This window comes from Pteropus vampyrus, unplaced genomic scaffold, assembly GCF_000151845.1.
Source record: "Pteropus vampyrus isolate Shadow unplaced genomic scaffold, Pvam_2.0 Scaffold58, whole genome shotgun sequence".
Classification (NCBI taxonomy): domain Eukaryota; kingdom Metazoa; phylum Chordata; class Mammalia; order Chiroptera; family Pteropodidae; genus Pteropus; species Pteropus vampyrus.
In genome coordinates, this window is record NW_011888839.1 from 10,220,725 (window position 1) to 10,233,526 (window position 12,802).

Here is a 12,802-nt window from a genome sequence, read left to right on the forward strand (position 1 = left end):
GTACAAAATACCCACACAAGGAATTCCATTGTTAGAAAGAACTGCCTGTAACTCTATATAAGATAGTCAAACTGTTTGGTTCATGTATGGTAACACCAGACACTTTAACTAAATAAGATGATTTTGTATAAAAATGCATTGTTAAAAGAAAATTAATTAGTTTTGAATGTAAATTGAATTTATATTAACTAATTGATTCCAGGCATGTAGACAATTGGTTTATGCCATATGTGATTTTCAAGAAATCGAACTCAGCTGATCTATGAGAATTGAGATTGCATTTTTATTAAAACTTGGCATTAAAATGATCAAATCTGATATTATCATTTTGTTTACAATGCATTTATTAACTAAATAGACATCACAGAGATTAAGTGTTATAGGGCTTCCATCAAGGTGATCAAGGATTCTGTCTTATCCTACAAAAATAGTGTAAGTTCTCTTGGGAATGTATAAAGACAATCTGTCTATAATGCTGAATATATCTCTCAATGTGTAAACTTTTTTTCACATTGAATGAAATGTGAAAATATTGTGCAACTATAAACTGGTATTTTCATTTTTATTATATCACTATTGCCTTGCAATTCCACTTCTGAAGCCAGGCATACGTAAGATAGAAGGAGTTTGTTACTTGGCCCTTTTAGCAAGACAAAACCAAAAAAGTCCCTAATTATTCTGTATTTCACATTTTCATTTCCTTGTAAGGCTGGGGAGTCTAACTTGGGAGCCATTGTTAAAGAAGCGAGCTACCCTCTCACAAAATTTTAAGAGAAACACATAAAGCAATGGAGATATAGAGAATGGAACAGGTACTAGAGGTATATATAACAACATCAAGAGCTGAAGGAAGGTCAGATCCTCCAGTAAGGGCTCCTGGCATGCTGAAGCCAAAACACACAAACAAACAAAAAAGAAAGAAAAATAAAACAAAACCACATTGAAGGTTAAATCGACCACCAAATTCATCATGGAAAGCCAAAAGAAGACAGAAGGTATTCAGGACTGTACCATCTCATGGTCATTTAAGACTCCTTCTTCCAATTCCCCATAACTCTATTTTTGAGGGAAAAAGAAAAAGGTAAGATATAGAGAGATATTAATCAATAATCTCAAAAGATTACTTAAATTATCCAAATGGACCAAGGTTTAAAATAGATCGGAAGTTTATTGTTTTAGCTCTCTACCTAGTTTGAGAAGACACCTGATTAATTTTATTAGGTATACATCCTGGTGTAGTCACCGTGGTGTGGAAACCAGGATCATGCTAGTTAGTCCAATATAGAGTCTGAGTTATCATTTTTCCCATTAAAAATAAAATAATAAATAATATCATTCATAGTTGAATCAAAATAAATTAGAATAAATTTCTGACTTTATAGTATCACTTAGCAGTATATGAGATGCAAATGTGACAAATGGAATTCTTAATTTAACACTCGGTTATAACTTAATAACCCAACATTTTTCTCTCGGCCCTTTCTAGGGACCCTATAACTAAAATTTACCTTTCAAGGACAGCATGCATAGTCTTTGATGATAAAGTGTTCTGGGACAGCGCAGTCCTCCTGGTATTAGTTGGTGATGGGAGAAGTACTTGATAGTGCTTCCCTCCAGATACCCTTACACCAATGAGTTATGCATTTGCTCCTGAGGCAGCCTGGAGATTCACAGATCTGTAAGTCCAAGAGTCAGTGGGGTCAATTTTATGCACAGAAAATACAGTCAGAGCTGTCTGGCAATATAGAGAATGTCGTTTTTCATTTATCACATGGTATAAATCTATGATTATTTTATTATTTGGTAAAAAAAAAATAACGTGAAATAACCACTTTTGCACACCGTAAGTCCAAAAAAGTGTATGTTTAATTAAAAATTAAGAAATGTCTACATCTCAAAAAAGTTGATGATGAACATGTAATTGTACAAAATATTTATTCACAGTCATTAGCCATCATGTAGGCCTTATGAATATCACTCATTACCTTAAAAGCAGAAGATACAAATCATCTGAAGATTCAGTATCTACTTTAAAATTAGTCATTAGGTTAGAAACACTGTATAAGGAATATTTGTATACTACTCTAATAACTAAGAATATTTATGTGGATCAATGACTATTCTAATTTAAAGGTATTTCACTTGTTTGTCAAGTTTCCTTGTTCATTCTCAAATAAAGAAGCAATTACTTTTCATGCTCTCAGAAGAAAACCTTCTCTAAGTTAAATGATACTAATTTTATATCAGTGTCATCAGCTGTTACAAATAGAAATCTAAAATATGGTTCAATTTTTTCCTATATATTTTATAAATCAAAATAAAACATATTGGAAATTAATTCTGTCAAAATTAAAACATCTGATGTTATTATATATGTTATTTTATATTAAATTAAATGCTCAAATATTGATGACAATTTTTGTTTCATGGTAATAGTTAAAAATTCAGTGGCTCACTGCAGCATAGAGAAACAATATACTTATGAATTTAAAAATATCTATGGAACGTGCTTTTAAATATGTTTGGTTGTGGTGTACATATAACTCCTAATTGCATAAAAACAGATGAAATATTATACAAATTAAAATAAAATATGTTATGATTAAAAGTTATGCAATTTCTTCTCAAATTAACACCAAATAGAAGAAAACCTTTTTAACTTGGAAATGTACACTTTTTTTCTTTGCCTGCCTGCTACATGTTAAATTTTAGAATTAGATTTTTAGTTGCTAGACAAAGAAGTTACTTTGACAACAAACTATTTTGCAACAGGAGTTTTCTTTATAAGTGAATAATCGTCCCAAATAAACAAGATAGCAAAAGAAAGAAAGAGAGGTGAAGTAAAGTTCTATAGAAGTCCTCTTCTAGAGGATTGAATTTTGAAATTCTCACTCAAGACATAGGTATAATATCTGCAACATTCTGTAAGAAACGGTTTTGAGTAAATCCAGCCAGAAATAAAGCTTATAGCTAGTTATAGGGAAGTTAAAGCTAGCTTAGTTTATTCCTGGAACCTAAGACATGGAGCCATGCTAGTCTCTTGAACTTAAATGACCTAAAGAGCAGCCACATGCATTTATATCCAAGTTATAATTACTCTCTCTCTCTCTCTCTCTCTCTTCCTGACTTTAGTGTCCTGGTGTAAAGGCAGAAGTTCTTAGATAGATAATCATAGCTAGAAAACAGCTTCTTTCTTATCTTAGCGTTTAACATACTACATCCCATAAGTTCTGAAGCACATGACTTAATAAAAATGAATGGAGAGCAGGACAGTTTGATAATCAGTTTTGGGGTAGAAAAAATATTTGACAGCCTATAGAAATTTGGGTAGTAACTTTGTTCTATGAGCGTTGTAAATACAGTTCTAATACCTGTTTTCTCATTATGGGTGCTGATGAATAGGTTTTAAGTTTTCTTTGTCAATAGATAAGATGAGTAATAAGCTGAATATAACTGTCAGCCAGTTTTTATTATATGTGGTATTACTGCCCTTTCAACTTGCTAACCACAGAAGATTTTGATTCCGAAGACACACAGGAAGATAAGAGACTGAAGGCCTATGTATGACCATATTGAGTAGCTATGAAAACAATGAGTACAGAATGTTAAAAGTAACCCTTAACTTTTTTTTTGCAGGCACAGATTACATCTATTCTCTTACCTAAATCTTTTTAAGTGGACTATTTCATATGTAAAACTTCAGAATTTCAGATGTGAAAGGAGACTCCAGGTCAAATAATTATATCTCTACTATTATATAGAGAAAGAATAGGCACAGGAGAATTATTCACTTTATATATTTCTTAGTAATGACAGTTCTAGACACAAAATCTGATCCTACTGAATCCTATCCACTATTTTTTTCTGTATATAATTTAATATATATATTGCTATAATTACTTTTAGTGACTGGCTGAGGGATAGCAGGTCTATTTTTTATGAGGATAGTCAATATAAAGGTAAACAATGATTATTATAAAGTACTGATCTTAACAGATAGCATCCAGACTACTTATTTTCTTGTTTTCTTTTTCTGCTGTTTAACTTCTAGATAATCATAACTAGAAAATAATTTCCTTCTCATCTTAGAGTTTTGAAAGAATTTTTTAAGTCACACTATATACAAAAATAAATGGATAGGAAGATAATTTAACAAATTTTATAAATCATGCTTTTGGGAGAAACAGTGGGTTAAAAATTCAATTATACAATATTAATGTCCTTTTTCTTTTCATTTGAACTACTGCCATTTATATTATTGTCCTCAACTGATTCTCTACTCCCGTATTGACATCTCAGACTATATTCATATAGACTTCTTTACATTTCACTGTATGTCCCTCAAAATATAATCTTTACTCAACAGTTATCTTCCAATCCCTGTTTCATTCTCTAGTGCGATCTGTTCTTTTTCCTTTCCGAAGATATTCTCATTACTAGTTCTCTCTTTGCCTTTGAGATAACACTCTGGTTTGTTGTGGCCCTAAGTCACTGAATTGTCTCTTAACATGTGAACTCACAGTAGTATACATACAAGGTAGGATTCAGGATTGGCAAAATTGTCATTCATTGAGTGTTCCCAAGATTTTAGTGATTTAACACAAGTTTTTCACCAATGTAATCAAAGCTGATAGAGGTTAAAACTTTGGCTAATAGAGGCTTCATCTCAACATAAGCTTTTGCAATCACTGAGACAGAAAGAAAGAAATGTGCTGGATTTTGTGCTAGTTTTTAAATCTTCCTCAAAAAGTGACACATGCATTTCTACTCTCATTTCATTGCCAAGATTAAAACAATAGCACTTTATAATTTCGAAAAGGAATCTGGTATGAAGTGCAAACCTACTCTTTGCTTGGAGGAGAAAACTAGAACATTTTTGATAGCAGGTCATGTTCTATGTGCTCAAACTTAAATTCCATTCTTACATTTTGTGGTAAGTAGGATTCTGTGATGACTCCAAGATCCTCATCCTCTGTAGTACAATCAGTGCTATCTCCTTTCCTTGAGTTTGGGCAAAATCTGTAAATATGCTCTTACTCCTGTGATTAGGCTACATTAGATGGCAAAGATGAAGAAATTCTGCAGATGGGATTAAAGTCCCAAACAAGTTGATTTTGAGTACATCGAAAGGGAAATTATTTTAGGTAGGCCTGACTTAATCAAGTGATAGTTATTAAAATTTGAACTAGATCCCTCTTAAAGAGAGAGGTTTTTTCCAGCTCTGAAGAAGTAAGATGTCAAACTGTGAGATGGCCTGTGAGAGAATTTTGGACAGAGCAATGTCCTGAGGAACTGAGGGACCTCTAGGAACTGAGCTATAGTCAGCCTAAATTGCAGCCTGGAAATACAGTGAGCTTAGAACCCAGTTAAACAAGTCTAGACTCTGGAACCACAAAACCTGTGAGATAGTGAACGTATGCTGTTTTAAGCCGCTACATTTGTGGCAATTTGTTATATAGTAATATAAAAATAATATGCATTTTCATTTTCATTAAGATCATCTATTTTATACATTTTGGTTATTTAATAGATTATAAATTTATTAGTATGTTTTAACAGATATACATATATGTATACATATACAGTCTAGCCCTTCATTTCCCAAACATTAATATGTGTCCATATGAGCCAGAAATAGTGATATTTATAATATAGTGGTAAACACAAGTTTTTTGCAAAAGAGATGAGAAATGAATACATGATTAGTAAAAATCTACATTTTACAAACGCAGAATCATTCATAAAGTAGAAATTATTCATTCATTTCACAAATGTTAACAGTATCTACAGTGTTCCAGGATGTAGAGGGACAGATAAGGCTTTACAGAATAAAATGAGATGGTCTTTAAAAGGGGTTTGTATTTGGCCTTGTATTTACATAAAAAGATGAAAACAGCATGTCCTAACACATACATAAATAACACAAGCCTTTTGTGAGGTGAAAGACAAGGTTAATTACCTATGTTCTGAGGATGGAAATGCCAAAATATAAGTGGCAAATGTAATACTGGTCATGAGAGAGGGGGCCCTTTAATCTCAGTCTGTCAGCAAGTCTGATATTATTCTACCTGGATACAAGAACAGCAAAGGAAGTTAGCTAAGGGTACTTCCTTTAAATCTCTTTGCAAGATTTCATCATAATTCACTTTTCAAAGGATTTTAAGTGTGTGGAGACCTCTGAGGATGGCCCACATCCACAGTCAGCAATGTGGTTTGAAAATCCCCAGTGAATTTTGTTCTTGAGCCTCTAAGGCTTACAGTAAGACCGATAAAGAAAAGCTGGACAGAAAATATGAGAAGACAGTATAAATATTATCTTAATTTTTTTCTGGAGTTGTTTCTGGCTTTATCATAATTCTTTAGGAGTGTTATGTAGAAGTTAGTGAGACAAATAAGGACAAGAACTAACCACCATTTTTTTTTTCCACTTCGGTTAATCAAAAGAGAGCATGTTGTCAACAGCCTTCACCTTTGATATCTAGTCAAGCAAGCTCAGCCAGAGACTGAGTCACAATTGAACTGTTTTCACATATTAACCTACTCATTCACACTTGAGCCACATTATAGATAGAATGGGGAAGCTTTCCCTTTTGTACTCCATCCTCTATCACTCCTGTGAACAGAGGCCTCATGATGGAATTGCTCCCAATCCTGTGCTATTTACTAACAGGAAATTAATTTTAGAGGCAGGAAAAAAAGGTCAACTGGTAACTTTATTATTTAGTATTTAGTTTCATGAAATTAGTTTAATCTTTAAACATTAACCCCAAATTCTATGTTTATTTTTAACACCTGAAAAAAAATCTATGTGTCTCAAATCTAACAAAAGCAGTTAAAAAGTTGCAAGTGAGAAATTGATTTGAAATAGAGTCTAGGATTTCTTTCTTTTTGATATTTTTGGCATATTAGTAGGGGAAGAGCAATATATGACATTATATAAGAATGGAGGAAAACAGTCTGAATGATTCTTTCTAATCTGCTAAAATATTAACATAATAGAAAAATCATCTTAATATAAAATTTAAACATTTTAATTAAAATTTTCTCATCTGTTACTCAAAGTTTTGAACGCTAGAATTTAGTTTCTCATTTAGAGTGTTCATACTGCTTTGACTAAGTAAAATTGATTAAATTAATGATATTATACTTAAATTCAAATTGCATATTGTAAGAGTCAGTTGAAGCATTAGCTGTACCTCATAATCATTTCATTTATTTTTATCGTAGTTGTAAATGTAACAGATACCATATAATTTCTGTTGAGAAGTAGTATAAATTGAAAGTCATTTGTGGGTATAATATTCTTTTCTAATTTTTAAAACAAATTCTGATCTCTAGACCATAGTTTGAAAAGTGCAGTCATGAAGTATGCCAACACCAGCTTTAGTTCTTTCCCAAAAGAAAGATAAGATAATCCCCAAAATGAGTGCCATTTAATCCCCAGTGACTACACATTTCAAGATGTCTAACATAAAAATGTCTACTTTGGTACCAGATATTATATCTTGGTAGAACTTGTGCCAGCATTTCTGGAAAAGAAGCCAATTCCATCCCCTTGATCAAATGAATACATCATCTATTCTAGAGTGAATCTCAGTACGTATATCAAAACTTTTGCCTTTTTCCCATTACTTCTGAAATGTGAAAAGATCAAAGTCAGGAGTGTCGAAGCGAGTAGCACAGGGAGGCCGAGTGGTGTTCAGTGATTTCTCAAGTTCACTGTTCAGAATGTGGCTAGCATTTTCCATTTTATAAAAGTATGCCATGTAGGCAGTGACAGGATTTTGAGGTTAAACTTTGTAAAATGCAAAGTTGAGTAATGGAGACATGAGACTAACATGCTTTAGTGGATACTATTTAACATAATTTTACACCGGACCATTTTCTGTTTTGGAGAACATTTTGGCCAACAATTAGCATGGATTAATGCAAAACAAGCCAGGTTATAATAGGGGTGTACTTGAGTTCTATTTTATTTTTGCTTCTACTTTGTTCCAGGTTTCTCAGATATGTTATTTCTTTAATAATGATTCTTTATCTTGGGGATCTAACTCCCGTTTACACTTGAGGAACTAAGGCTTAACAGGATTAGGTATATTCGTATTCATTCATTCATTTATATATGCATGCATAAATCATATACCTAGTCATGAACATTTTGATGCTTTGATTACCTGTGTTCAGGGCACTGTTTCAGGTGCTAAAGATTCCTAATACAATTCTAAATCTAGTAAATGGCTGCCCCAGAATTATGAACAGAGAACCACTGTCATTATGAAGAAGCAGCTAAATTAAAGTTTCAATGTAGAATCAATGTAGTGAAACTGCAATGGTCTTTGGAACCTAAGAATAATCTCAGTAGCCCCGATATCACTTCTACGAACCAACTTATGTCACTGACCAGCAGAGGACACAAATTCCTTCTTTGCTCTTGGACTCTGATCTTGTTGTTTAGATTGTGGTGTTTGGGGACTGAGTTGAGCCCAATGTAGAGTTGCTTCAATAAAGGCCTTCTTTTGACACACTGTTGCTCCAAAAATGTCAGTGCAATCAATGAGATATAGTAATAGCTGTGAAGAATTCATGGAAAGGCCCAGTTCTCTGGAAAGAAGGGTGTTCCTTTAAATCTATGTCTCTGGCACCATGTAAATGGAGTGTTCCAATGTGGAATTACAGTCCTACTGGGAAATTCACTAAGGATTTTAAATTAAAATCAAATAAGTCTTTCATTAGAAAAGGTAATTTCTGTGAATATGATAGCTAAATTAACTCTTATTTCCCAGGTTGAGGAGTTCTGACAAACAACTGCAATGCTATGATAATGTTTTTGACAGATAAATAATACTGTGAAATGGAGCAAGTCATATTTTTTTAAGTATCATAATAACTAATGCTTTAATATAGTACAGATTTTAATGCATCATAAAAGAAATGATGTGATAAAATATTTTACTAAAGAGTTTAGCACTGGGAGTAAAACTCAATTAAGGCCAGACTCATTAACACTTAATTTCATTTGGGTCTTTATTGCTTGTAATTGTACAGTTTCTTAATTTTATCCCTCACTCTCACTCATAATTGTAGTGAGCTTCACATCTATCGTGAAAGATGGTGCTTCTCTGTGAAACTCCTATAGATAAATTTTTCATTTATGAAGAGACATGTATTTCTTTTAGAACTGACATTCCTCTGATTTAAGAGAGCATGAGCTGGTAGGGAATCAGATCCTTGTAATTGTGAAGATGATTCCAAGTGACTTGAAACAATAGAAGGAAAGTACAGTTTTGACAAGAATCAGTAGTTTCCTATACATGACATAAATAACATCTGCAATTTTGCAATAGGCAAATACCAATGGGTTTAAGCCAAACCTAAGATTTTCAGACACATGTAAGTTGTCTGACATTCTTTGAGAACTACTAATTTGAAAGTTGGAAACGGCATTATTTATTTGAAAAACAAAATATCATAAGAGTATTTGCATTGGTTTTTTCAGAAGAGGGTATATATTTCCCTATTACTTGCCTGGAGAAAACTTAATGTTTCAATATTCTATTATATATGTAAAAAAATTCTTATTTCAGAATTGAATTAAAATTTTATAATTATTATATAGCTAAGCACAAAGCACAAAACTTAACATTACAAACACCCATATAACCACTGCCAAAATCTAATAAATGTTAGTTTTGCCTTGATAACTACAAAACTATTTTTTAAATAAAGATGTTATAGAAAAGTTGAGATGATGTCCTCTTTGTACTCGTCTTCAGTCTCATTCCATGCCTGCCTTCATAAAAGCAACTATTATCTTGAGATTGCTATGTATCCATATTATAATACTTATCCTAGAGTTATTTGTATCCATAAGTAACATATTGCATTGCTATGTATGTTGTACCTGGCAGGAGATCTCTAGATAGAACAAAATCTCTTTTGAAGTGTCTTATGATATGGTGTCATGATGTGCTTATCATTTTATAGCTTGTTTACTCATTTTAATATTTTTGAGATCCAGCAGTTTTGATATATGAAGATCAAAAAAACAAATACATTATTCTATACATATTCTTCTACTTGCTTGCTTTTCCAAATAAACTTTTTTCGTGATCTACTATTTTATATAAATTTAAATTAATTACAGATTGCTCTTAATTTTTTCTATTTTTTCAAGTTATTATTGTAAAATTCAATATTCTTATTTTAAAAAACAAAATTAATGAGGTGCGTTTTGGCAGTAAACACCAATTGAGATTGTATAAAATGTTTTAGCTATTTATTTGTTTATCATTGTTTCTTTCATCGGCATCTTTTTCTTATTTAGTTTGTTTTCCCTGCTGGAGTATTTCATTTGGTCATTTTATTTAGTAAAAGTATGTGAAATGTAATCTTTTTGTCTTTATGTCTGAAAATATTCATTTAAACTTCACATGAGAATGGTATTTATTTTAGTATGGATTTCTAGACTAACAACAGTTTTCCCTAAATACTTTGAGGATATTATTACTTTGTATATCAACTTTTAAAGTGTTGCTGAGAACTCTGAAATAAAGTTGGTTATCATTTCTTTGAAGAAAATCTATTTATTTTTCCTCTTTGATGATTTTTAAAGATTTTTCCCTTGTCTTTTATACTCTGTATTTTTACTACAATATAAATAGATATGGGTTCATTTTATACATGTCGTTTGTTTTTTTGCATGTGATCCTTCATTCTGACAACTGTGTATATGATTTTTCTTTTTAAATTTTAAAGTTTTTCATTTATGATGGCTTTGAAAAAAATCTTCTCACTTTTACTCTCTATTCCCTACTTCTGGAACTCTTATTAGCTATATGTTGAAACTTCTTAATCTTTCTTCAATGTCTCTTAGTAGTTCCTTTATATTCCTAAGATCTTATTTATCTGTGCTGTACTTTTCATATTTCCTTAAATCCAAGAGTTCCTATTATATAATTCTTTATTCAGTTGTGTCTATTTTACCCATAGAAAGTATCAACATCTTTTTTATTTTCTTTACTACTTACTAATTTATCTTTTCACCCTATATTTTCGTTTGGTTCTTTCCCTAAAATGAACTTTTCTTTTTCTGTATGGATTATAGTCTTTTTCATCCTTTTCAAACATGTTCAAAGGGCTAAAATTCCTCTGGGTTGTTCTATTCTCTGTCATTCTTCAAGTTTCAGTTTTTCTTTTGTTCTATTTGATTATATTTTTTTAATCTTTATCTCAGAGTTGTTTACTTTGTTCTAGGTACTTTTGATTCTTGTTATCTGATCTTTAACTTAAGTCACTTGTTTGCTTTGGGAATTCTTTCTTGCTTTGGATTGTAGGTGTACTCTAATAGGACTTTTCCATGTTCATTGTGAGCTTTTTGAGTGTCATCCACTCTGTACCAGTTTCTACATTAATTTGGGGACAGATTTTTCTGCATATCTAATTAGATAACATAATTTTAGACTCAATATTTACAGATGGTACAGCTTGAAGTCTCAGCTTTTCCTGGATATTTCTTTTCTTTTTTTTTTAATTCTCATAAAATAACAGTAGGGAAATGTTAGAATGGTTTCACAACTAGACAGCTCTGAGGTTTCATGTCACCTTCTAGTGATACCAGGTGTAACAGGTTCTAATAACTTATTTGATCCATTCGATTTAGTATCTGATGAAATTTCCAACCTTGAATTATTTTCTTATCATTTCTAGGTATTATCCTTTTTTCTTTTTTAGCCCAACTGTATATTTGAATTATTTGGGAGGTGAGAAGGGAGACTACTTGAGTAAGCTTGGTAGACCCTAATGACGAGAAATCTATTTCAACCTTTCATTCATTATTGGAAGTTTGTGAACTGAACTTTCCACTTTAATAATTCAGTCTTACTCTTAATTCAAAATACATCCTCAAAAATTTGTCTTGATTTTTTTAAACATCTAATTTATATGTTTCCTAAAGACATAATTAACAATATATAGCCACTGGGCAATAAAAATCTCAAAAATATAAAGAAATATGTAGTTTGGATCAGTGAATTTATAATATTAGAAAATATAAAAAATGACATCTGTTATTTGTCTATTTCATCATTTTTTCAAGCACATTCACAGATATTTTCAAAACAATTTAATATCAAAATATTATGTGATATAAAGGCAAAAAAATAAAATAGGGCTTTGGCATTTAACTATTTGTACAAGTTCATGATGTTAGCTGGTTCAGGGCTGGTATTAGAATTCTTTCCAACATATGTTTCAAACTGCAATATTTTTGGCAGATTTTAAAATACCGCTTAAGTAAAAGGTCTGATTTTAAAAATTGAGGTTCACAATTAATTTAATGCTATCTCTATGTATAATATTGATCATTCTCAGGGAACAAACAACATTTATTCACTGGAAGTGAAATTTTGATATAACAGCCAAATCTGATTTTTGTTCAGAATTATTTCTATTTGTTTATTGTATTGCAGATAATCTTGTCTCTTAATGGTATCCTGCTTGTTTAGCTGGTATCTTCTTCTGTTGGCTTGCACCCTTGACTTCTTCGACATTCAGTTTTACTCTTTATATACTTAAAGTATACTTGTCAAGAGGAAACAAGATTAGCTTTCTGCTTTCTATCAGTTGGAAAGTACATTTTATTCTCAGGAAGGTGAATGTAGAGTCACATATTGGAACTCGGTAGTTTCTAATTTCATGGCTTGATGTTTCAAATGCTTGGAAAGAGTTTTAGAATAAATATAAATATGAGTAAACTACACATTCAAGTCTTTTTATATTTTAAAGTCAGTAAATTCTCCTTATT